Genomic DNA, 26,653 nt, shown 5'->3' on the forward strand with positions numbered 1-26,653 from the left:
GAAAACAAAAATCACCGAGGAAAAAACAGTCAATTAAACCTAACAAAACCTAACAACAAAAATAACCTAAACCAAAGGTTTATTCTCATGCTGAAAATAATAAAATAATGGCACCCATTATTGCTTTTTACTTCTCAGAGAATTGCAGGAAATTTCTATTTTCAAGTTTTAGAAGAATAGTGTAGGGTAGATACTTGATGACTTTTATAGTTGTGGAAAACAGGCATTGGAATTTAGGTAGCTAAACTGTTCCATATCCATTCTATCTCAACCCCATATTCAGAGGAATCTGTTTTTCAGTGTGGTCCAAATTTATATGTCTAGGGACACGGTCAAGAAAATGACCTTCAGAAAGTTTGGGTGTTTATGAAAGTTTTCAGTCAATTCCTTACATACTTTCCAATTCATTCTACAGGGAGAATCACAGAAAATAGAACAGCAAAGGTCTTTAAAGGGTCATCTTGTGTACACTCATGCAGCCAAGTGCACTCTTATCCAAACTTCTTCCAATTACAGCATTCAAGAGTAAAATATATAATTTAGATGTGTCATGCTAGGCTACTTTACCTTTCCAAAGCAATCCTCCCAAGGTCCTCACTTTCAGTTGAACTTTAAAATGTAAAATCAACACATTTACTGAATTTAAAATGCCTTACCAAAATCTTTTTAGATGTTGAATTCTCCCCATTTCAGAACAGAGGACATGAACCTCATGTATGTTTAGACAGACTGTAAAAACTCTAAACAGCAGACTTGGAAAGGACCTGTGAGAAACCAAAGCAGCATTATTGACACTACTCAGAACTTAAGTAGAATAGGGTCCTGTGCATCAAGGTTCTATATATTAATACTTTTATCACTATCTTGATTTCTCACTGAAGACAGATAGATATTCATGGAAGAATTCTCATTTAGACATTGCAGATGAGACAAAAAACTATCCAGGCAACAAAGCAATGAGTTTGCCTTCACTTAGGATTTGCAACTAAATTTTCAACATGAAATAGGCACCAATCTGCACAGAACAGAAAGCTTAAAGATTTCTTCAAAGCCCAGCAAATAAAAAAGTAATAAAGGGAAAACAAACCCAAAACCAAACCACTTTTAAAATAAATCTCCATCTTTCAGAGCAGATTTCCATAGCCTCCCTTGCCTGCATTGCTGTTTGGACTGACATCAGTGACTGTATTTTCTTTCAAACAAGGTGGATGTTGCTGGGTCACATGGCCCCCCACAGCAAGAGCGCCCTATTTTCTGACTACAAAATCTGCTGCTATTCACCTGTCCTAGGGCAGCCAAAAATCTACTGCTCAGTAGTCCTGGTCCCTGCTGTGTCTGCCCTACTTTGTCATATCAGGGTATGCTGTTACCAATCTTATCTACCAGGATTCAGAGGAATAATGTCAGCACCTTTCATTTCTAATCACAATGCCAGTAGCATCTCTGGAATCTGACTACGATTCCCCTAACAGCTCTTGGATCATACTTGAATCCTTACTATATCAAAGGTTTTCTTTCAGTACCAGCTCCTGATCCTTTGTTATTCAAAGGGATTCTTTTTCTCTCTGCATTTCCAGATCTCTGAATGAAATTAAACTTCTTAGGCAAAATTTGATAACCAGTAGCCTTAAAAACAAGGGGTAATGAATACCATATTTGTGATCTAAAAATGAAAAATGACGGGTTTGTGTTCTCAGGTCTTGATGTTTGCATGCACTATGACAACTGTTCTATCTCTCAGTGGGAAAATGGCAATCCAAACTTTTTCATTACTGAGTGATCAACACTTTTCTCGATAAGAAACTTCAGATCAGTTGTGAAGTAGCATTTTATTTTCATTTCACAAGAAGATCTATAACTGGGAATGTCTATATCTGAGCAAGTCACCAAAAGCTTCCTTGTAGTCAACAGACACCTAACCAGGGTGTTCAATGGAATTTAGGATGAGATTTAGTAAATTATTATTCATACAAACTATGAGTTTTAGGAATAATCTTCATACAGGCTGAGATGATCTCAAGAAGACCTCAGATCATTGTCACACTCTACTTGCCTTGACTATAACAAAAGCCTCAATTAAATCTCAATTAAAGCAGATCATAAACACCTAAAGACTTTGTCAGGCAAGTTTACCCTGGATATCTAAGTCTCCTTGTATGCCATTAATTGCAGCTTATGGAGAAAGGCATCTTCAGAAGAGAATATGTTCAACTGTATTATACACCTGTCCTGAGATGACAGCCCTCTAAAAGAACTGGTCTTTCTCCATGCTTATTCCAGGGGCCTAAATGAGCTGTGCACACTGGGGACCTACCCATCAACAGGGCTAAAGACAAGGGAGATGAGATCTGAACTGATGTTCTGTGACTTTAACAGACAGAGACACCAAATGGGGTAAAAATAATGCTTTTAACAAACAATTATTCACAGTGAATCAGCCATAGTGTGGCTCCAAATCCTAGATATGCTGGTTCATCAATAAATAAGCTGAGCCAATGTTTTTTTCATTATCATTCCTGTTTTCTTGGTAATTCTGATGGTCACTCTATTTTCAAATGATCAATGAACTAAGCAGCTTTTGGTGTCAACACTGTGATTCTATGTCTGCCTTCTTAACAGAATGAGAAGGGCATGGACAGCTAGAAAATCTGGAAATAGCCATGCTTGGCTCATGTCTTTGCAGAAAAAGACTTCACACCCTTCTCTCCTTGCCCAGTATATATGCAAGCCTCTCTTCAGGCTTCTTAACATTGCTGCCTGCTCTGGCAGTTCTGTCTGTCTGCCATTCTGCTCTGAATTTAAAACAGGAGACAACCGTGGAAAATCTTTAACAACCTCAGTCCTCCAAAAGGCAAAAGAATTAGTACACAGCCAAGACTGCATTTCTAAGAGCTGTGTTTCACAGGTCAAGAACTAAAAAGATTATGCAGTGATATCCTGTTATTTTGTATGAAGAACTAAAACAGGAACGACAGGCTTTGTTTTAGCTTTTATCATATTTAGTTCCAAAATCCATAGTCTGTCATTGCTGCTTTTCTAACCTGAATGACAGTAAGTGCCTGTAATGTCTCACATCTAGTAGGTGCACAATACTTCCATCTAATTATTCTATAAAGTTTGCACAAGAGACTTCATAGAATCACAGCAGGTTTTGGGTTGGAAGGAACCTTAAAAAAATCACCCAATTCCAAACCCCTGCCATGGGCAGGGACACCTTCCACTAGACCAGCTTGATGAAATCCCCATCCAGCCTGGCCTTGAACGCTGCCAGGGATGTGGCAAAAGATTCTGTTATGGAAACTGAGGATGCCAAACAACAATAAGGGCCCTGTTTGGCATGGTGTTGAAAGGTGCTGGATGTGGTTTCCTGATTCCCTGTTCCAAGCTGGGATCAGAGCAGGCAGCTCTGCACACCCATGGAGACAGGCAGAGAGCAAAACAGCGCTGTGGCAGCTTCTCCCTGCCACGGCCTGACAGCACAGCAACAAGAGCACCAGCTAGCCTGGCACAGCAGCTTTTGGGGAGCTTGGCATGCTGCTCTGGAGAGCAGACTGTGCGGGAGCATCTGTCCCTGCAAGCAGGCGAGAAGAAACGAGAATGAGGATAATGCAGACACACTCTTGGACAGAACAGAGAATCCTACTGATGCAAGCACAGGCATGAACAAAGGGTCATTCTGCTCCATCCCCTGTAATCCAATCAGCTAATATCCCTTTTTAATTAGCTACAATCAAGTTAGCATAATGAGTGCCTTGTCTATTTACAAGCTTCATCTGTCCTCTTCCATTCTTGCATCCAAATCTGCAGTGCAGTTGTGGCTGGGTTTTGACGATATTTGCTCAACAGCTTGACCAAGGGTTGTCCCAAACTTCCCATTAACCTCAGGGGCACTGGAATGCATCATTCTTAACTATGAGCAATTAATAGAGAATATCCTGCTACACTCATTCCTAGTCAATGTTTTGCCCTCCAAAGCAAATCCCCCCCTTTTCTGGAGGAATATTTTTGTATTGTCAATAATCTGATCAAATGCATCAGGGTTAAGAAAGCCTTGCACAGCCCTTGTACCTGTGCACAAGTAGAAGTATGAAGGACATTCAAGGACCATTGAGGGGACAGGCGAGAAGAGAAGCCGTCCTTGAAATCTAATGTGTCACCTTTGTATATTTGTACATAAAAGGCATTAAAATATACAAGACATTTACAAGACTTAAAAGAAATTTGTGGGAATAGACTGGGACAAAGTCTGCTTTGTAAGAATTTGCTATGGTTTCTTACATTAATGCAACAAAATAATTCTTTCATTTCACAGCTCATGATTCTCTGTCAGATTATTGCATAGACTGCTTTTTTTTTTTACTGTTCAGTGGCTTTTAATTGGTGTACATTGTAGGAAAGGAAATATCAATTCAAAAATGATTTAGAAATGCAAAATAACTAGGTTATTATCCTATTTTACAGTAAGCCTTCTTTTAATAGCCAGTCATTTCTGCTGTTCAAGCATACTCTGTGAAAAGGGATTTTGTCCTTCAGCCATAATAAAAGACATCTTGATGCTAAAAATAAAAGAAATGGGAATCACTTTCCGGAGCTGGAATCCTCCCCTGCAAGAAGCCTCTGACAGCACTGAGGCTGGCAGAAGAGCATTCTGATGGAACAAAGGCAACAACAGCCCTAAGACATCTCCCCTGCACAGCAGGAGAAAAAAATTGATAAGGGTCTGTGTTTCTTCAAAAACATCCACTGATGCTGTGTCTACTCTCAGACTCACTAAAATAAGGCAAACCTTTCCATCAGCTTCACCAACCTTAGACAAAGATTTTCCGATGACTGCCTGCAAGCTATCACACTCCATCTACAGCAGTGCAAATGGGGCCAAAATAATGTTCTGGGGTTGAAAAGTGAAGTTAATTAAAACAACAAACTGCCAGAATTTGTCCTTTACTTTTCAGTTTCCCTGTTCTCTCTTTTGTTTTATTTTTCCCCCCCTGTTTTCCTGAGCAGATCATATCTGCTGCTGAAATAAATCAGAACAACTCCTGGCTTCAACAGCACGGTATTGGTGTGCAGTATCTCAAGATTTGACACATACAAAATTTAACATTCCTATTGTAAGAAATATTTACCTAAAGAGAGTCTGCACCTGTCCAAAGAAAATTAATAAAATGAGAAAAGATACTGTGAATTATCTTTTCAAAGCTTTTTAAAATCCAGCTAAAAAAGCTGCTTTATGTCACTGCTCAGCCACCAAGTGCACAGCAGCTAATTAAAATGCGCAGCTCCAGCTAGGAAGCTTATTCTGACTCCTGGCTATAACTGGCAGGCTTCAGCCTGCCTAGATAAAGGTTGATGGGAACATGCAATGTCAGACAGCTCAATCTCCTCTGCTTTGTTCCTTTCCCTGCACTCATCAGGAGCCAACCTGCAAAGAGGGGTTTGAACCCTTTTCACAGGGGTCTAAACTCAGCAGCTGAAAAAGACTGCTGCCCAGCAAGGGCTTACTCCCATTATGTGATGATGGGCAAAGAACATCACCCGTCTCAGATGTGTCTTCTACAGGGACACATCACTTATAACATGTCTGATCTTTAATTTCTCTGTGATCTTCTCTGGGTAAACAGGGTTGGAAACAGCCAGAAGCACAGAAGTGTCTCTCTCTGAGATGTTCTTCACTTCTGCTATGGCTGTGTTGCATGTGCAGGAATGCACATTCCTGCTGGTTCCCTGAACTGTAGTTGAAAAGCAGGGTCACTGCTGTGCAGGTTTGTGCACCCACTGCACGACAAGAAGTGCTCAGCTGCCATTGTAGAGTTTAATGAACGAACCTCTGTAACATAATTGCACAGCAAGGACAATACATCCCTTCCTGTCTTTCAGGATTAATTGTAAAACTAAGGCAAGCTGTAACTCATGACTAATAATGCATTACTTACAAATATCTCATTGGCAATCGTGAACTCTGCAATTACAAGATGCTCATTAATATCTGGGAAGTTTCTACTTTTTCTCACAGTAACTTACAGGCTATGGACTGCTTTATGCCTGCTCAAGATGGGTATGTCCACTTGATTCTTAAATCAAACTTGATATTGGCACCACTTGGTATTTTGGGTTTTTGTAAGGGATTTTTGATGGTTTGTTGATTTTTTTTTAAACATAGCTGTTGCAGAGATATCAGCTCAGATAAAATGTTGCCAAAGTAAATTTCAAATAATGAGGTAGCTCAGACAGAAATACATCAAGACACTCTAAGTGATACTGAATGAAGGAAGATAGAAATGAGCTCAGAGAAAAGAATTTACTGCATCCACAAGAAAAACCAATCTACATTTTAGTGAGGTCTGTCTGCCCTGGTTCCTCTCTAAGGAACTCTGAAGTTCCCTAATCCCTTTCTTGGCAACTCTTCCATATGCTGGTATGCTGTTAGCACACAGCAGGGACACAGATTTCCATGATGCAATTTGCTTGTTTTTCCTTAGTCCTTCACTTTGTTTAACTTTGCCTATATGCTTCCCATGGAAATCTCAGCTTCGTTGACAGAATTATTAACAGTGGTGAGGGCTGATGGGGAATCTCAAGCAGAGTAAACACAAACACATCCTGGTATAGCACAGTGTTTGTTATTGCATGTGTCATGGTAAAACTTTATGAAAAGAAAAAGAAATGTTCCACTTCTTATAAAGTCTGTCTCATGGGACACAAACTATTCCATCAAGGAGTTCTAAGGGAATATGGTAAATGAGCTTTTTGGCCCTAATGAACTGACTTTTATTACCACTAATGTCCAGAAATGTACGTGACACAATAGCAAGATTTACAGTCAAAGCATTAAGCAGCCAAGCAAATACCAAAAATGGAACAACCATGTAACTTTCCATTCCTTTTTATTAATTCTGCATGGGTACTGCAAAAGTCTTTAATGACTTAATCACAGATGAGTTTTTTCTACTGGGCCACTACCCCATAGTGCACATAAGACACGATGGGCACTGGCCAGGTTTTCAAAACTTCAGCTCAGTGCCCCTGTTCAATGGCAGCTCTACACCATTTTTGTCATGACTTATTCAAACTCTGCACAGTTTGAATTCATTGTTGACTTTTTTCTGAGTTCATCATGATTGTCCTGATGTGCTTCAAGAGGGACTTGCTTTCATTAGACTTCAAGAATACTAATATCTCCATTTTAAACACAAGGGACTGGGATTGAGGGAGATATTGTTAAATACACTATCAGCTTTGAGAGCCCAGTGTGTTATGCCCATGGATCGACCCTTCTGGATACTTAACATTTTTGTAGCACCTCTGTTCACATACACTCATGGACATTACACAGACACTCATGGACACTGTTTCTTGAAGAGAAGAACAGTTTATTGGGATCTTGGCCCAGGAGAGCAGATGTGAGGAGTCAAATCTTTCAAACAGATGGAGTTTCTTGTTGCCACTGGTGGTGAAAATCTGTTGTGAATATCCTTGCAATGACATCTTCATCTGGATTGGGTGAGGCTCTTCTGCTCAGTTCCTATATTCCAGCTGGCCTGTGATTCTATGTGAACACCCCAACAAACAAAATTTATCACTACTTGTGTATTATAACCTTATATAAGACATTTCCAAAATAAATACAGTAAAAGGACTGGCCCATATAATCAATTCTGCACTTGCAAGAAAAAATTCTGTTTACTATTTACAAGTGCCTTATCTAAGCACAATTTGATCACTTCAAGGAATCTCTTGCCTTGTCATTCCACCCAGGACCATTGAATCATAGCCAATTAGAACTAAAAAACTTGATTTTCATACATTTAACTTGTCAGCAAATTCAAGTCCATAAATCTTTCCACCAGTTCCCACAGATTTCAGCTAAGGATCACAGTGCCTGACCTTCCTTCTTCTGAACCCCAAGCCCCAAGTGTTACATACTTCATAAAAGAAGACCACTTTGGTCAAATGACAATCTGCCACTCTTAAATAAAAATATGATTCAAGGCTTAGTGAGAATCAGGTTTGTGCAGGTGGCCCTCTAGTTAACCAGGTAATCTTGTTTAAAACAATTTAATTGTTTTACAACTTTCCCTAACACACAGCCCTCCCAGGAGTGAGAAAGAATTTCTTCCCCTCTTCCTCCACTCTGTGTTGGTAATACAGTGAGAGGGTCTGGGAATACTAACAATTGTCATTCTGCTTTTGAGTATTTGCAAACAAATAGCAGTGTCAAAGATCAGGAACCCTGGGGCCTCTGCTTTGGCACTTGTTCAGTAGCATGGGGAACAGGCTGGATGCAAATCACTACAACACAGCAGAAGAAGCAGAGGAAGGATGAAGTTTAACATAATTAGAACCTGTGGGAGAATTCATCTCCTCAGTCGCCAGGAGGGCCACAGAAATTAAGATCTCAGATCTTTGACAGATTCAGGCAATTTTTCAGAGATGAAACACCCCAACAGGAGCTAAGAACCACAACTGGCACCTGCCTTTCAAGGCAGGAAAGCCTCTTTCTGTGATCTGCTTCTTAGAAAACTTCTCAGGGTGACATGTAACAAAGTACCCTCATTCTGTGGGCTTAATCTTCTTCACATTTGCAGCTGACAAGGACAAAGCTCCTCACAAACTCACTCAGGAGAAAAGAATATTTAGCACTTGAATAGCTACTTACCTTTCCCTATGCATAATCAAGTCTGGTTCACTACAAAGTGTTTGTTTAAGCACACAGAACCTTGGGCTCAGTTCCCTGCTTTTGCATAGCCTTTCTTGCATGACATTGAGAAGTCTCATAGGCCCAAAACTTTCAAGTTAGATAAGAATCTCATAATTTGAATGACTGTTTTCCTTTGGATCCCAGTTCATCCATACACCTTTGAAGATCAAGGCTTTAACCACTCTGCTTCAGCTTCCCCTCTCAAAGATAAAGGCAATGTTCCCTGATCTTAAGGCAGGTTAGGGAAAATAAATGTACCATGACTGATAGCATGCTTGGTAACCTAACAGGCAGCCAGGAGGTTGAGGGAGTTCTGCATATTATTTTTAACAAGCATTTTATTTTACGTGTATGCATTACTGCCCAGGATGACTGGGTAAATTAAAAAAAAATTAACAATGATCAATTCCTGGAAAAACAAGGGGGTGGTGTAGTTCATGGACTGTACTTACTGTTCTCCACAGTCTGTTCTTCCCAAGCTTACAGCAGGGATCTAGGGAATGTTTTACCACAGCTGCCCTATGGTGAAAAGACTTTAGTGTTGGTGGATGCTCTGCAGGCATATGGACCCAATGGGACATGTAAAAGAGGGAAGAATATGTCACTACAAACTCTCATGCATTGAGATGGAGTTTTCTAAAGTGACTGGGATTTATGAGAATTCATTAGGACATTTATGGTTGGCATTAGCCAAATATACACACAGCTGTGTGCTCCTTTCCTTATTATTCAGTTTGCCATGGGTGAAAAGGAAACTATTTGTTTTCAAGAGGCTGTTACAGGATAAAATGGACTTTTAGTCACCAAGTGAAGACAGACTATGGCTGAAAAGTGCAGCCCTTCAGAGACAGTGTCTGAGATGGAGGGATACTGTGATGGAGTCCCAAACCTCATGAACCCACATCTGATGTCCTCAGGCTGCAAGAGAGCGAGTGCAAGGTGAGCTGCCCTCTTAGACATGTTTGCACTGCATCAAATGAAAATAAAAATGCAGGTTAATGTGGCATTTAGCATTTTTCCATGCTAAATCCTTTCTCCTACAGGTCTAGGTTGTTCTCAGTTTTTCATGTAGAAGCTGTTGTGAGTTGTAGGAATGTACTGTTCCCATGGCATGGGGTCCTGCCCTGGAGTCAGTTACTACTTTAATTAACAGCAATGGTCACTGTGACTGGCAAAAGAAGAGAAGGCCAGCTCAGAGCACCATTTAACATAAAAAAGCATTAGACCTCAGGAAATGGGACCACAAGTACATAATACTTTATGGACAGATGCTGCTCAGCAGACAGCTCCCTTGACCAGAGGAGATTAATTTAATGCATGCATGAGACACTCCCCTTTTAAAGCATCATTCATATGAGCATAGTGCTCTTCTTGATTCTTTTGACTTTGTGCCAGAGGGAGAGGACAGCCAAGTTGCCCAGCTTTAAGAAAAATAGACCTTCAAACAGACTATCACCAGATTTCTACACTAACATATTTTGTAGCAGGGCTGCTAAACCCTAAGCCCATGGGCCAATTTGTGTTTTAATTCATACAGCAAATTGCCTTGTGACAAACTCAATATTAACTCATTTATCATCTCTTTTTTCTGCTCAGCTCACCAGCTACAGCTCTATGTGCTGCCTAAATGCTGAACTATAGATAGCTTGAGAGGCAGAATTTGAAATGAAAAATGAACGCACCTTACAAACTTAGCACCTCGAGCGGTGATCTTGTCAAGCTTTACAAACTAAGCAGAATTAGGTTAGACCTGCACTGAAAGGAGAGCTATGAAGAGGAGAGGCAAGAGAAAGCAGAAGGTGACATTCAGCTTTATTTTCCCCAGGACAGTAGGGAGAAGGTTCCCTTGTGTAGCCCTGGTGGATGTTGAAGAAAAGCCATCAGCTGGAGCAAGTTAATGTTGATAACTTTGGTTTGAAGGCATTAGAGGAGAGTTGTGCATTGATGCTTTTTATGATTGCAGGGTGGTTTGGGATTTTTTTTGTTCACCACATCATGCACTCACATTGCATCCTCCTTTTGCAGCATGTGCAGTCAGATTTGTACCTTCTGACAAGGAAGGCAGAAGTGCTCATGTTTATGGCAGAGCCTAGTGCTGTCCACCTGAAGCATCTTAGAATCACAGAATTATTTGGGTTGGAAGAGACATTTAAATCCCCTGTTTAAAAAGTTCAAACCCCCCTGCAAAGTGCAGGGACACCTTCCACTAGACAGATTGCTCAGAGACCCATCCAACCTTGAATGTTTTCAGGAATGGGGCATCCATCACCTCTCTGGGCAACCTCTTCCAGGGTTTCATCATCCTCACCATAAAAAACATCTTCCTTTTAGCTCAGTCCACCCTCCTTCAGTATAAACCCATTACCCCTTGGCCTATTGCAGCAGGCCCTGCTAAAAGTTTTGCTCCCATCTCTGCAGCTGTGTGCCTGTTTTCTAATGAAATAAAGGAATAATGCAATTTCTGCAAAGCTGAGACACCAGGAACCTGCTAGGTTTAAAAAGTAAGTGTGCTAGAGGCAAGGAACAAAACAAAAAGAAAGAAAAATAAGTATAAAAATGCTGTGATGTCTGCAAGCATATACAGTACTGAAAAGAAAAACATACTATCTTTTTTAATCTATTTATATTTTTAATATTTAGGCTTTTTACCTTGGAATCAGCCTCTTTGCTGTCATTACCACATTCCCACATCTTAGTCTGATTCTCTCTGCCCTTTTCTTCTATTGTATTTCAACCTTCTTCCAACACTTTAGAGATGGGAGAGAAAACCTTAAAGACAGAAATCTCCACAAGATTCCTGATTGCTGGTGTCCAGAAAGAGGAAGGAGAACTGGATGAGTTTCTCTGGTGAGGAAAACCCCTGATGTGAATTCCCCTGCTGAAACTGTATTGCACGATTCCAAAATTCCCAAATCTGTCAGTGCCCAGCCATCAGCCAGGTTGCAGGTGCCAAAAGCCACAGGCAGAAGCTCAGATCACTAACTCTGGCAATCAGCCTCCTGCTCTCTTGTGAGAATGACCCCAAGATCCTTTATCTGGTAGCCACTTTGTCATGACTGTTTGGGTCCTCTCCACCAACCAGCTCAGCCTCAGAGGGTGCTCTTCAATTTCTTTTGAGTTTTGTTACTGTTAGAAATTAAACTTCACCCTCTAGGGATCTTTCACTCCTTATGTGATGAACATTCATGCCCATTAATGCTATGCCATGAAAGCAGGCTTTCCCACAATTTCCTGCTCTTCTTTATGATTAATTTCCTCTGCTAATCAGCAGAAAACCAACAAAACATCAGGAAAGAGCTCTGAAAGGCTAAAACCTCAAAAGTCCCCAGCTTTCACTTGAAGCTCTACGCCATCCCCGAAGTCTGCTTTCTATTTCCACAAAATTCAAGAGGTCTTTAAATCCCCTGTTGTAGTCTATACCAAGCTGACCTCCTTGGCATGCAAACTCTTATATAACAAGAAAATGCCACTGCACAAAATTAAAAAGGATGGCTGGTCTCAGTAATAGACATCACTCCAATTCTTACCAGCTTCCTCAGCAAATCAAGTTATGTCACTGAGGTAACTTTTCAGCACTTGCCACTAACAGAACAGCAAAGTCCTCAGAGAGTTGATCTGGCATAATAGCTGACACAAAACACATGGGACAATTCATCACAGCAAAACTCCACACAGGTAAATTGCTTTCTCAAATGTCTTGGGACACTCCTCAGAATAACACAGAACTCAAGAGAGAAAAAAAAAATGCTGAAATACAGACTTTGAATTATTGCCTCTCCCAACTCAGAAATTTACGATGGAGCAAAAAAAGGAATCCCTCAGTGCACCACCCCAGTGAGGGCATCTATGAAAGTTTGCAAATGCTGAGCTTTTTGGCTGGAGAGTGAACCTCAGGAAAAAGAAGGACATACATTTTTGCAGGTGCAGTGAATTGAATGGGACATAGAGGTGGGAGGGGTGCTATGGGAAGCAGCAAGAGCAAATTTCTGGGTGGTAAAGGCAGGAGGGAGCCTGAAGTAGGGGAATGGGACCTCAGTGAAGAGGCAATCCCACCTGCCTGCTTGAGTAGTTTTCCCCACAGCAGCAAATTCATCCATTTTACTCCACAGTTGCTGCTGAAGCAATGCATGGTGGGGAGAACCCAGACAGTGCTGTGAACTTCTTTAGAACACAATAGTGCTGTTAAAATACCACTTATTTTATCTTGACAAAACTGCTCCCCTGTGTAAGAGATGCTGACACCATCATGGGAGGCATAGAAAAGTATCTGATGGCACAATGAGCCCAGAGAGAGAAAGAGAAAGGATGAAGTAATCATTTTGTAAGCTGTTAAAGGTAGCCTTTGCAGAGTATAGGATTTTCCTGGGTGACTACATGTCATTTTTTCAGTTTTTACCTTCCAGGCATTGGAAATGAACATAAATATATAAAAAATTTAAATCATTTTGACTTGATAAATCATGGTTTTCTACTAATCCAAATTCTCTTCAGGTATGCTTTGTCCCTATTATTTGATTTGGCAGATAATTGCAAACCAAGCCCTCTTGCCCACAGATTTGCATCTTAATGGTGAACTTCTGAAGAGCTCTTTGCCTTTTTTTATTATTAGCTTTCAAAGCAATCCAAAAAAATCAGATACTTGTCCATTGAATACAGTATATATCTAAAATCTGATTCCACTTTGGAAATCTTGGCCTTTTTATTATTATTATTGTCAGGAGTGTGGTATTTCACAGTTTTAAGTCTGTAATTTTCTTCTGGACAAAAATCAGATTGTCTTATAAATGTGCTTATCTCCTTAGTACACAAGATATACTGAGATATTAGATGTTTACGTTTTTTTAAAGAAAAACACTTGGGTTTGGACAGGGAGCAATTTGGTTTGGGTTTACCTATGGAATACCTACAAGAATTATGTGGAGTGACAGATTTGACTTATGGGTTATGGCTTGAGGTACAGAGAAAAGGGAGGGGAAATTTGTGCCCTGTTGAGTCCAGCTAATATCCCAATTCACAGAATTGTTAAGATGGAAAAGACCTCAAAGGTCATTGAGTCCAACCACCAACCCCACACTCCCACCTGCCAACTCACCCCATCTCCAAGCACCACGTCTACACGTTCCTGAACACTTCCAGGGGCTGTAATCACAACACTTCCCTGGGCAGCCTGTTCCAATGTGTGACCACCCTTCCAGTGAAGAAATTTTTCCTAATAGCAAATATAAATATCCACTGGGACAATTTGAGGCCTTTTCCTCAAGTCCTGTCACTTGTTACCTGGGAGAAGAGACTGACCCCCAACTGGCTACACCCTCCTGGTAGGGAGTTGTACAGAGTGACAATGCCTCCCCAAGCCTCCTTTATGCACATTAAAAAACAGCTACATTGAAAGCTCTGCCTGGGGCCACTCCTTTCTTTGGAACTTGTTTGCATGTCCAGGTGCATCTTGGCAGAGGTGCTTTCTCTGCAATATCTCCTGGCTGTGTGTTGAGGAACAGGCAAACCTGACATGTTTGCTGTGAGCAGCTTTGTTCAAAACTCCCATCCATCACTGCTGATGAAACAAAATAGAACAAAACAAAAACAGATTCAGGGAGGAACCAGGTGACTTATTCAAAACAATTACTGAACCTGGTATGGAAAAAAGTCTGTGAGAAAGCCTGGTCTGAGCCAAGCATGGATTGGAACCAGGTCACTTCTGCTGTCAGTGAACAGAGGCCTTGAATGAAAGCTGTTGGTAGCACAAGGTCAGATCCTTACTAAGCAACAGTGTGTCCTGCAAATATCAGGCATTTTGTACATCTCAGAGAAGATCTGCAAAGCACTTTGCAAAGCACAGATGAAGCCCTGTCATATTCAAAAAGGCAATCAGTGGAATTCATAGAGGAAAAAGCTGTTGAGATTTGGAGTTTCTTGGCAGCAGACACACATTACCATCAGTCAGTAATTCTCTGCTATATCACGACTGGTTTCCTGAACCCTTTGGAAGAAGAAACTGTGAAGATTCATGCTCTTACCCTGCCATGTTTCCCCTCCTATGAAGCTTTTCCATACAAACTTTGGGAGGCACACATGGCAGGCTCTTGCGTTCACTACACATCCATCACAACTCCAAGTCTGCCTTTGCAGATCAGTGGGGGTCTCCAGCATCTCCAGAAGAGCTCACAAAGCCTTCATTGCTGCACTGCTCCCAGAACGAAAGAATATTCTGAGTTGGAAGGGACCCACAAGGATCATCAAGTCCAGCTCTTACAGAGATCAATCCCACAACCATGGCATTATTTACACCATGCTCTAACCAGCTGCTAATCTATCAGAAGCTATTTAATTTAATCTCTTAATCAATATATCAGAAATACAAAACACCAGTTAACTAACCAACACAGGAAGGATTTCAGCAGCACTAGGTTCTAAATATGAATATTAAATAACCTGACTCTTCCTTGAATCAGAATTTTGACCCCAGTCCCTCAAAAGAGAAAATATGGAGTTTGTCCCCTCGCTTACTGGAACTGAAGTGTCCTGTCAAATAACTAATAAATCAGGATGAATTTAACTAAATTTCTGACAGTTTTGTTTTAAAACCAATGGATAATAATTTTGACCATGTATTATGCACTGTACTGCCAGATTATTACTCACAGCTGTTGTTTACCATGGCATTGCAGATGACCCTTCAGTGGTGACAGTACAGAACACACAGACTCTGCTTCTACCAGCCCCCTCCTGGGGCAGGAGCTGGGGGCTCGCTGGGGGCAGCCAAAAGCAAAAACGTGGCCAGCCAACACAGCATGCATTGAGCTGCACTGATTCACTCCCCATGTCTCCCAGGGCTGTGCCTCAAGCCTGGTTGTGTGGTTAGCCCAAGATCACCTGGAAATTTTGTGACACAAAAAAGAACAGGCAGCAGGGCTTCCCTGTCTGACAGCAGTCTGGTCTTGGGATCATCCTTCATCATTTCAAAAGAAACCTGGACAAAGGCAGCACTGGCAACTCCAGTGAATATAAAACATTACAGAGAGGTCACCAAGGGTCCCATTATTCATACTTCTCCTCTAGCTGCTACCTCTTCCTGTAAATCTTCAGTTCAGGACCCAGATGCATCCTTGACAGTCTGAATTCAAACTGGGACCAATGCAACAGATAACAGAATACAGGTCTCTAAGTATATTTGTTCAAACTAATTCATTCCCTTTCATGTCCTTGACATCGAGATAGGGTGGAAGAAAATGTGCCATTTGATGACACATTACTTTTTCCCATCTCCATCCATCTTCCCCAATGCTTATTCAATAGTTACATTACTTGAATTCATCACATCAAGTGTACACTAAAATTGAATTAAACAATTTGAGTCAGAAAGCATACAGATGCTCATATGTTTTCCATAGCTAAGGACATCCTGTTATAAGTGCACAGCTGCAAATTTTGAAGCATTTAAAAAGAAAATTGCTTTACATGGGGGAAGGAAAGAAAGGAAAGATGCCTGGTTTTAAACAATTCATGTTCTACATTATGCTGTTTGGTATATTTTTAATGTTTTAGGAAGGAGAATACTGGGTAGAAAGAAGGAAAATTCCATTAGTGTCTCCAGAAAGGGTTTTTAAAATGCTCTATACAGTATTTTAGCACTGAAAAGCATTCTTCTAGACATGTTATGCGGGGACAAATTAGACCCATTCTTAGTCCACTGAGAATTTAAAATAGAATTAAAGAGCACGTGTTTACAGAGGTTTTAAGAAAGAGATTTCTAATCAAATGTAGGTAACGAAGAAAAAACAAAAAACACCACTAGGATCAGATTATCAGCAGATGCAAACTGGTGGTGAGACCCCAGCCATGAATTTCTGATCAATTTCAGTTGTCATTTTTACAGGTATTTGAGTGAGAGAGGGACAGATAACTTTGATCAACTGTTTATTTAATGGCATGAGAAGCTGACCAAAGGCAGAACTCAGAATACACTAAGCAGAAGAATACCAGGGAAATGGACCTGACAGTAAACAATATTTGCAATCAAGTCCTCCTCGCCATAACTCCATGGCTCTATAACAGAGAGACACAGCAGTAGCAATCATGATGCAGGATTTGCCTCAATGGGCTCTACTTTGAGCCTTCTCTCCTTCGGGAAAAATGGGGATCCCACTTTTTTTTGCATGTTCAAGCTTTTTCCTCAGTATTGTGTCTGTGAGCAAGGGTGTCATTTACTTCTATCATTTCCAAGATGCTGACACATTATAATCATCTAAGATAGTTTCTAATTCATTTAGTAAGGCATTCATATAAATAGCAGAGTATCAAAGCATTCTTCTTGCATAATTTCTGATTTGTGCTACCCAGAATCACTGTTAGGGAATGCAAGTGAAAGGTTTAGCTTTGCCAGAAACAATGGCTCTTTTACCCTTGTTTTCAGAGTAGCACAAGAGAAAAGATGGAAAACTTAATTTCAGCTCTCTGCAGGAAAACTGCTGTGGAAATATGCTGTCTCTCTTGATATTTACCAGTGTGTTTCCTTTTCACAGGCTGCAAGTGAAGGAAAAGGTTGAGAAACTGAACAGGCTGGGAGTCCCCAAGCCTTTGACCCTTTTTACTCTTCCAGCCATCCAAACATCTGGTTGAATACCGGTTCACTTCCAGAAGTAAGCGAGAATTCAACCAGCTGAGTCTTTTGCCCACATCTTTGTTCTTTCCAAGCAAACAGTAGCAGGGAGAGATCTGTTCTTTTCACTCATCCATGGCAACAGAAAGATAAAAGTGTCCAAAACACACTGTAAGCTGCTTTTCCTTCCTATAACCACAAATTAGGGCACAGTGATCTTCTCTAAGGAAATTACATCATCATATGTGTGCTTTTAAAAATAACTTTTCTCATGGATCCAATTGATTTACTGATTACTTATCTGTAGGCAGTGGAGCATGGCCCCTGTGATCTGTGGAACCCAACTGGACCAGATGGTTGTGTGTCCATTTCAGCTGGCAGAGTTCCCTTGGCCCTAGAGGATCTGACTTTGGCAGACAAAACAGAGCGTGCCCCACTGACACAGGTGTGACAGCAACTCTGCATGTCACAAAGCTGTTGGAAATGGACTGGACCATCCACACCAAAACCTCCTCTTCTAGAAAATGCATCACAGGGTGTTTAGTGAGTGTGTATCTCCAGGACAAGGGTGTCTGGCACCACAAGACATGAACAAATGCAAGACTCAGCAGTCTTGTACAGTTGTCACATATTAAATCATCAGCCTGACCTGCAAGTATACCCAGGATTAATCCCTAACGGCATTTTAATCCGAGTTCTAACTTGGCTTGGTATCAATTAATTCGGGACATATAGCAAGATCACAGCAGATGAAATGGCTGTATCTTCACATGCCCCAATTCTTAACTATTGAATTTTCTAATTAAAAGATGCATAAATAAAGAGGACATCCAAGAGCTTCTAAGTTCTTTTAATTAGAACATAGAAAGAAAATCACACAAGAGCATCCAGAAAAACCACAGCAATGCTAACCAAATGTGGATTCATTAAACAGTTGCTTACAGCAACTCTCCCTCTATTCATATAGATTAGGATAAAAATTGAGAATTAAGTGAAAATTATGACTATAAGTATCTTAAACAATTATCTGAAAGCAACCACCTAATTCCTTATGTGTGTGCCTTCATAAAAAAGGGTTTGCTTTCCATAGTGTAGAGAAGAATCACTTGGATAAAAGGATGTAGACTATGTCACCTGAAATGTCCTGGATTATCTCACTGGCCTTGAGAAAGCCCAGAGCAGATTGCAGCATCTTAGTTTCCCTTTAGACCCCATCTCATTTTTCCTGCTTTATCTTGGCTATCTCAGGACTTCCCATACTACACACCTGTGTTTAGACAACTGAATCATTTCCATCAAATAGCACTGCATGCTTAGGCAGTGCTGATAACTCCAGAATTTTATGGAGTCAATATTGGATCCTGACCAAAGATATTGATTATTGCTGACTTTCCAAAGTAAACCCAATTACATATACATTCCAGTTAGTGACAAAGGAAATCTATAACATCCCCAAGAAACATGGTTCATTCCAAGATAGTGTTATACCTCTCAAAGTACACTTACAGCCTCCATTTGAGGAACTACTTCATTTACTTGCTTGGAAAAGAAAAAACTGATATGAAAAAGCTCTATGATGTCATAAGTTGTCTCACATAAGAGACAGTGAAAGGCTGAACAACTTCCAGCTGCCTTTTCCAACAAAATAGAAGGAATGACATAAAACCAGCAAGTTAAAAAAGATAAAGAAAAAATGAAATCATTCATTACATGCCATGTTTATAAGTGACTGTAGATAGAATCAATTGTATAACGGGAGAGAAAACAGATGGGCTTTATGAAAAAAAAAAATAAAAAAAAAAAGTATCTGGAAATTACTGTGCCAAAAGTCTTAGAAAACAGAGAAAAGATCCTGGGGAAAGATCAGGATATAGTTATCCTTAATCTCATTCTTTGCATCCATTTCAGGTAGGGATTGGGAAGAAGATCTTGAACTTGTAAATATTTTCTAATAATGAAGACTCTTAGATTAGCAAAGTGCAAGTGTAATAAATGCAGGAAGTGTTCTTTGGAAACAAAGAAATACTGGTGACAGTAATGACCTAAATGTGTCCTGATTTCCTTTCTCAATTATTACTCTACACAACCTACATCACAGGCTGGGAATCAGCAGGATTGCAAAAAACCTAAGATTTCCTAGTGTAAGGAAACCATCCAAATAAGAATTTTTCCCCTTGACAAATTGTCGTGGTTTGACATGGAAGTGAATTTTCCCAGGAGTCAGGTTTGGATATTGGCACTGGAAGTGACCACTGAAAGTATGGACACGCCTCTGAGAACACAGGGGGTTAAAAGCAAGAATTCCCAGGGGAACGCTCTCTTTGGTTCTGGTCAGAGTGCAGTGCAGACTCTCCCCTGCCCAGCCATGGGCTGGGTGGGGAAGCCATGCAGCCTGGGAGAGGTAGGCCAGGGTGTGAAGGGACTGGAACCAGGCTAGACGGAAGGGTGGAGAAAAACTGAGATGCGTTGGTTCCCCCACAGAGAGAAAGAGACAGAGAGCCTGAAGGAACCTGGAAATTTGCTGTCAGAGGAGAAAGTAAAGCAGGGGGGAGCGGGGGGGGGGGGGGGGAAGGTGCTCACTGTGGGAGTTGGAGTTCTGGGCAGTCAAGATTTCAGCTGTCCTGGAAGCCCGAGACTTTTAACCCCTTCTTGGACAATGAAAGCTTGGTGAAACATTAATCCTCCTTAATCTGAAAGAGGAGAGAGACAGCCTGGGACCTGAGATGTTAGAAGAAAAAATCCTAGGTGGGAGGAGATGATGGAGTGGCCTTGGCTGGACTTTTCTTGTATAGCCATAGACTGAACCAATTTCTCCTGCAACAGAGACTGCATTTTAGGGGGATTTAATGGCTGGAGCCAAGAGAGTGACCTGCTGCAGTGATGAGGAGGGTGTATGGTGCCCTTTGTCTTCAGGAAAAAGAAGATCTCTGTTGTCGAGATCCTCAGCCCCAGGGGAGGAGAAAATGTGGGGGACTGTTGCCCCAGAAATGAGAAACTGAACTGTTGTTCTTTGGGTCCGTGGCAAAGCATCCTTAAAGGAGCCCTATGAGCAGTCTGTCCATGCACGGTGGTGAGAGCACTGTGACATAGAAAGGAGAGTGTCACACTGGCAGATTTTCTCCGGGCGGTTGCCGTGTGTGACATGGAAACACAGGAGGTGGCAACTGTGTTTCCTGGGGGGTCTGTGGTACAGGAGAGACTCCTCTGTCCCTGGATGTACTGAGTATTGATGTATTGATTATCTGAAGGGTGATAACTTGATCAGGAATCCAGAGTTTTGCCTCACTGTGTTTTGGTGGAAATGGGGGCGGGGGGGGGGGGGCGAGGAATGTTTTGGAGGGTTTTCATTCCGGATTCTGTGTGTGTCTTTTATGGTAGTTGGAGGTTAATAAAGTTTTCCCTTTTTTTTTAAGCTTGAGCCTGCTCTGCTCTTTTCCTGATTGCATCTCACAGCACTTATTTGGGGAGGGTGTATTTTCATTGGGACGCTGGCATTGTGCCAGCATCAAACCATGACACAGATGTATCAGTTGTAGGCAAACTTCCTGATATTTTTATGACCTCACAGGTGAGATTCTACACATTATCTCATTTCACAGGTGACAGTAGAAGGATTATGGGACAGGGCTGCAGCTGGAAATGAGCCTTGATCATGGGACCCCTCTGAAATGTTTTCTGCTGTCAGCCTACTGCAGGTCTGTCCACAGAGCAGGGAGAGCATGGCACTGCGCTCCCAAAGCAGAGGACAGGGATGGGGAAAAGAATTTGAGTCTCCTGACCATCACCTGGGATTAGGCTGGTCCATGGCTCATTCTTATTCAAAGGAAGACAAACAAATCTTGTCCCGACAAAAGGGAAAGGATTAGGAACGGGTTAAATCATGGAGACATGTTGCTAGGTATTTCATAGTCTCTGGGACACAGAGAAAGCCACAGGAATTTTGAATTTCTAAATTTCCCTGAAATAAGCAGTTCTTGCCATAATCCAACCTCCATATCCAGGGCTTACGAACAGTTTATTTTATATGCCTGTGCTACCGCCCTGCTTATCCAATGCACCTTCCATTTCTACCCTTTCATGTACACCTTCAGATCTACATGATCCCTCTGCTAGTGCTCAACTGGCCAAACCTTTGACACACCTAATGGAAAATTAATTCCCACAAGTCAAAGTGAAAAAGCTAACTGCTCCACCTATCCTCAGAGCTGGACTCAAATCCCCACAGGCAATGGCTACAGAGAGCAGTGTTTAAGCTGCAGGAGTCAATCATGCAATTTGTGCTTATGCAGCACAACACAATGGGCAGCCCCATTTCCATTCATTCCTATGTGCAGCACTGTAACAGAAATAAATAATAATAATAATATTGTAGCACTGAGCCTGCTGTTCCCTGACACTGCTTAATAAATTCTCATTATTATATTAAGGAAATCCAAGTGTGTGTATGTTCTGTAATTAGTCATCTCTCTGCCGTGTGGTATAGCTAGTCCTTACACTCTCCCTAGTGATACAGATGTTAGCAGGGGAGCTTACAAATGCATTCCCCTTTAAAGGCAGACTCTATACATTTCATTTCTTTTAATTATCCTCATTTTAAAATATATTAAATAACAGTACTTTTCACATCTGGTCCTCCTATAATTTTATCTAATAGCTCCCCACACCCTCCAAAAGGAAATCTTTCACTTTAATTGCATATTAGAGCTTATTTTTGGAGAGGCATACAGCTATTTATTAATTGAGCTATTTCCTCTCAGAGACAAAGCAGTCCAGCATTCACTGAGTTAAGTGTAGGGTAGCTATTGTGTCTGTGACACATTTAGTTTCTCAGAAATCTATATTCTCCAAATTCCCCTGAGTAAGTCTAGGGCCTCTCTACCAGCATTAGCCCAATGACAGAGAATAGGATTTCTGATACAAAAATGTCATGTTTGGTCTCTGATTTCTACTCTTGTAGCTCCTGCAGCTAAGCTTATAATCACTGCCAATGAGATATATGCCTATTTATCAGTAAAGAAATAGAGTCTGACAACGTTGGAAAATCTGGTATGCTATAGAATACCTGGCAATGCAAAGCATGATTATGTATACAAGCAACTCCTAAAATACCACAGCTCTTAACAGAGGGTTCATTACCTAGACAGATGAAGTAGGTTTTTCCCAAGACAACCAACATCTATATTAAAGAAAAATAATTAATTCTGCTTATTTTGACTAAAGAGAGGGGAGGGAAGAGGGAAGTGAAGAGCAGCCAGGAAAAGGCACACTAGATAAAAGGAACGAAACAGCCCCTGGTGAGAAAACTACCTCATTAGGTGTCATAGGCTTATTGGTGCCTGTATGATGTCTGTATCTGAAACTCCTGCCAATAAGTCTGCAGTACTCAGAGTTTTGTACATTATTGACTGATTTCCTGACAGATGACATCAACCATCTGTGTCCCCATGAGGCCACTCTGCCCAGGTGTGTTTCTCACAGCGTCTTCCAGAGAACTGGCTGAATTGGGAGTCAGTCAGAAGCTCCTGACTTGGAGGAGAAATGGCAAAAGCCCAAAGAAGCACCACAGGCTGATGTGATGGGGCCCAGCATGGCCAAAAATGCTCTTAACAAGGGGAAGAGTTGCCCTGCATGCTGCCACAAGGTCATGAGTCATTTCCTAGGCAAAGTCAGACACTGCTGCAGCCAAAAATCATCTCTGTCTTTAAATCTGTGCAATCCTTCCCAGTGGCTTCCCTAGGCTTTTGCACTTGCTTTTGGGCAGGCTTGGCCATGACAACGTATTGCCCTTGAGGAATTAATACCTGCTCTGCTACCAGAAACGAGCAGCTGGTCTTCCACAAGGAGGAATTGCCAGCAAACAAAAGGATTTTCCAGCATGTCCCACTAAAATGACTTCTGGCAGGAAAAGGAGACTCTTTACACAATGGGGCCATTTTTAAGAGATGCCTGTACCAATTTCAACAGAAACAAAACATTTGATTAAAATACAAAAGGCAGAGAAAGACAGCACAAAGAGACTGGATTATAAGCCCCCTGCAGCAACCAGGCTCTCCCTGGTCTCTTCAGCTTCTTGTGGGAATTGCTCCACTTTGCATACCTAATCACTGCTAACCTAGAGAGGAGAGGGAGAGACATGCTGTGCATTTGCTACCATGGCCTCTTTCATTCCCCATCAACCCTAGGTGCTGTCACACCACCTGTGACATGATTCCACAGTTCTCACATGTAGATTAGGGTAATTTTCACTCTCCTTTTATGGTTCTTTTTCAAGTAAGAAAGTAAAGCTTCAAGGTTAGGTCCATGATTTGAACCAGACAGAGCAGGAAGAATTTCAGGTCCTGTCTCTCATCATTGTCCCATCACCTGAGAAAACTCCCTCTCTAAAAAGGTCCTTTAATTGTGATAAGAGGCAGGCAAAACTCGCCTCCCACAGACTTTTCCAAGTGGGAAATCACTTCTGTAATAGCTTTAGTTTCTTCTAGAATTATGTTAGCAATTAGATTTCAGTCCAGTCTGACTTCAGAATCACAATGTCCTTTCCAACCTTTTATAACTTTGCATGAACATAACCACCTGTTTTACTCTAGTAATAGCCACAATTTCTCTTTATTCAATAAATTACATGAAATTTAAACAGTTTCTTGATTTCTTTTATCCTCGTGACAGCAAAACATCTCAAAGAACAAGAATTTTCTTTTAAAAACTTCTAATATTGACCAGTGATGTGAACAGTTTTTTGTCTGGGAAGGACTGCTCCTCAAGATGCATTGGTATGAGAGGATTGTGAGCTATGGCTCCCCTTCTGAGCATGTTAGATCTCTGGTGTATGGACAACACAGGGGATCTCTTCAGTAAATTTAAGGTATCCTAGAAAAACTGAATTTACTGAACATTCAATGCACATTGTTTGCATAATACATGCAACAGTAGTTCTGGTTTGACCTCAGGAGCAAAAAATGATTGGTTAACCTTGTCCTTCAGAGTATTCTGGAGAGAGGCAGAGAGCAGACAGAGAAATTAACAGTTTCAGTGGTGGTAACCAGCTCCTCACTTCCCTTTTCTAATGTTGCCAGATATAAAATTATCACATGGCAGGGATGGGACCAAAAAAGCTGGCTGGATATAAAGAACCACTCTTTAAATACAGTACTTTGCTGCTGCACAACTTTTTCTTATGGGACACTTCCATGTCCTTTAACCAGGTTGTCTGTTGTCCATTGCAGCAATGCTGGTCCAAGCAAACCAGAGAACAGCCCCATCCTACCAATGGTCACAGATATTTCCCTAAAACCTGCCTAAATCTTCCCTTCAGAAATTCTAGCCCATTACAGATAATTATACCACCTTACACAATCCTCTATAATTCCCCTTCCTTCTTGCTGTTTACACTTCTCAGGGATGCATGGGTCGCCCACAGCAAGAACTTCACTCTGGCTTATTAAGATTTAAAACCTCCAGCAAAATGTTTACAAGGTTACCTTTCTTTTAAGCCAACCTAAAGTATGAATTTTTCTATGTGGTTGGATATTGAGGTAATTTAAAAATACAGACACTGACAGGAAAATGGAAGACTACAATAAAAGGCATAGAAAGAGATTCCAGCATTGCTAAAATGAAGCAAAGGTTTTCTGTATTTTTATCTCTGAATTAGTTGGAATGATTGCTATCTTAAAACTTACTTTACCCAGAATCAAATAAAAGGACATCTGTGCATCCTGCCCTGTGTTAAAGGTTTGCTGTGGTCAAGCTATATTCAGTACGAAGAATCAAATCTAAATTGTGATATACACTGATCATTTTATAAAAAGAGACAAGATATTCTGTCTGCTCTGTTCCTTCTACCTCTCTGTGTGTTTCCTGATCTGGTGCAGTCATAAACTCCTGTTGTTTTAGTTATGCAGTTTGCTAGCAAGGATATTCTGGAACAAAAGAAAAGCCCCACTGAGCACTCCACAGGAGACACCCGAATTCTCTGTTTCAAGCTCTCCCATCAAAAATTAAAAAGAATTCTGAAACCAGAAGCTTTTTTCCATACAGATACTGTCCTGCTTTCCATAAATCCTTGAATGTCTTATGCCACACAGGTGTTCAGCTGTAACATGAGAGTGCAATAAGACACCTGCACAGAGCAGACCTGTGCCAGCAGCTACAGCTGGCAGATGCCCACAGCTCATCAGATGCTTCTTGCTGGGGCAAGTAGTAAAAAAAGGAGAAATCTTCCACATTTGCCAAGGAAATCAAACTGAGTGAAGCGAATAAACTGGGTCAGCCAAGAAAAGAAACAAGCACATGAAGGTCAGCCATGGTCCACAGGATGCTGAAGAAGTCTTAGCTGTTCAGTCAGCCACAGCCAAAACCCTTCCAGCCTGGACACCACTGGTCTGCAACTGGATTGCATGAGCTGCTGATCTGCTTGCCTGTCAGTGGTAAAAAGGAGTCTTATTTTTGGAGACCACAATTCAGCAGTTCAACTTTGATTCTAATTTGCTGCATTTGGAGCAGGCTTTTGTAAAAATAGGGTCTTAAAATGTGGAAGAGAGGGATTATTTTTCTAATTCAAATAGACACTGCAAGGTGTGTGGAGGAGTAAAAATAAATGATACCAAAGACTCAATTAATTTACCCACATATGGGTGTCAGGTGCCACTGGAGATATCCAAGGGAGATCATATAAACTAGAGAACTGCAGGACTGGCTGGTTGAAGGACAGGGTCAGGGTCTTCCAAAGGGGGAAATTGGGGGTAGCCACAATGCTCTAAAGCATCTCACATGGTCCACATAGCTGAAACTGATGCTGAGGGAGGAGATCACCTCATCTATCTATAAATGTCTGTATCTGAGCAAATTGCCTTGGGTTTTTTTTTTTTAAAGACTGAGAAGAGAAGCAGGTGCATGTAGATCACAGCTTTCACAGCTTCTCTGCCCTATTTTAGGGTGAGAGAAATATTCCCCAAAAGACCTGTTTCTCTTCATTGATTAGATGGGAAGCTCAGATGTGGGGTAGCCTAGCTAAAATTGGAATTTCTCAGCTACAAGAACTTAATGTCATCCGAGCAGTATTTGCCAGGGATGGCTATAAAGGTGAAGGCTCCTTTCTACATCCCCCTTCTAGCTGAAGAAAGGCTTGTGGAGACACAAGTTCAAGGTGTCACACTTGTCAGAGTAGATGCCTGCCTTTGCAGAGATGAATCCTGCCTTTGCATTCACTCAGATGAATATTGCCTAAGGCTTGGACTAAGCCTGGGGCAAGAAAAAAGTACCAAGAGGAATAAAGATTTGCGAGGGAAAATGAGAAGTGCTGCTGGAGTGTCTGAGGTCCAGCATTATAAATTAAAGGAGTGAGTGTTCACACTCTG

At 41.2% G+C, this 26,653-nt stretch overlaps 1 protein-coding gene and 1 long non-coding RNA gene across 2 annotated transcripts in view; both read right to left on the reverse strand.

The window, feature by feature from the left end:
* The window catches only part of KCNQ3 (potassium voltage-gated channel subfamily Q member 3), a 185,923-nt gene that overhangs the window by 104,461 nt on the left and 54,809 nt on the right, over positions 1 to 26,653 (reverse strand). The window lies entirely within an intron of this gene.
* LOC128797249 (uncharacterized) lies at positions 7,226 to 10,612 on the reverse strand. Its single transcript, XR_008434072.1, has 4 exons — positions 10,381 to 10,612; positions 9,588 to 9,665; positions 9,151 to 9,217; positions 7,226 to 7,546 (listed from the first exon to the last, which is right to left on the reverse strand). It is a non-coding gene; the product is annotated as an uncharacterized LOC128797249 (long non-coding RNA).

The sequence above is a fragment of the Vidua chalybeata genome, chromosome 1 (genome assembly GCF_026979565.1).
Source record: "Vidua chalybeata isolate OUT-0048 chromosome 1, bVidCha1 merged haplotype, whole genome shotgun sequence".
Taxonomy (NCBI): Eukaryota; Metazoa; Chordata; class Aves; order Passeriformes; family Viduidae; genus Vidua; species Vidua chalybeata.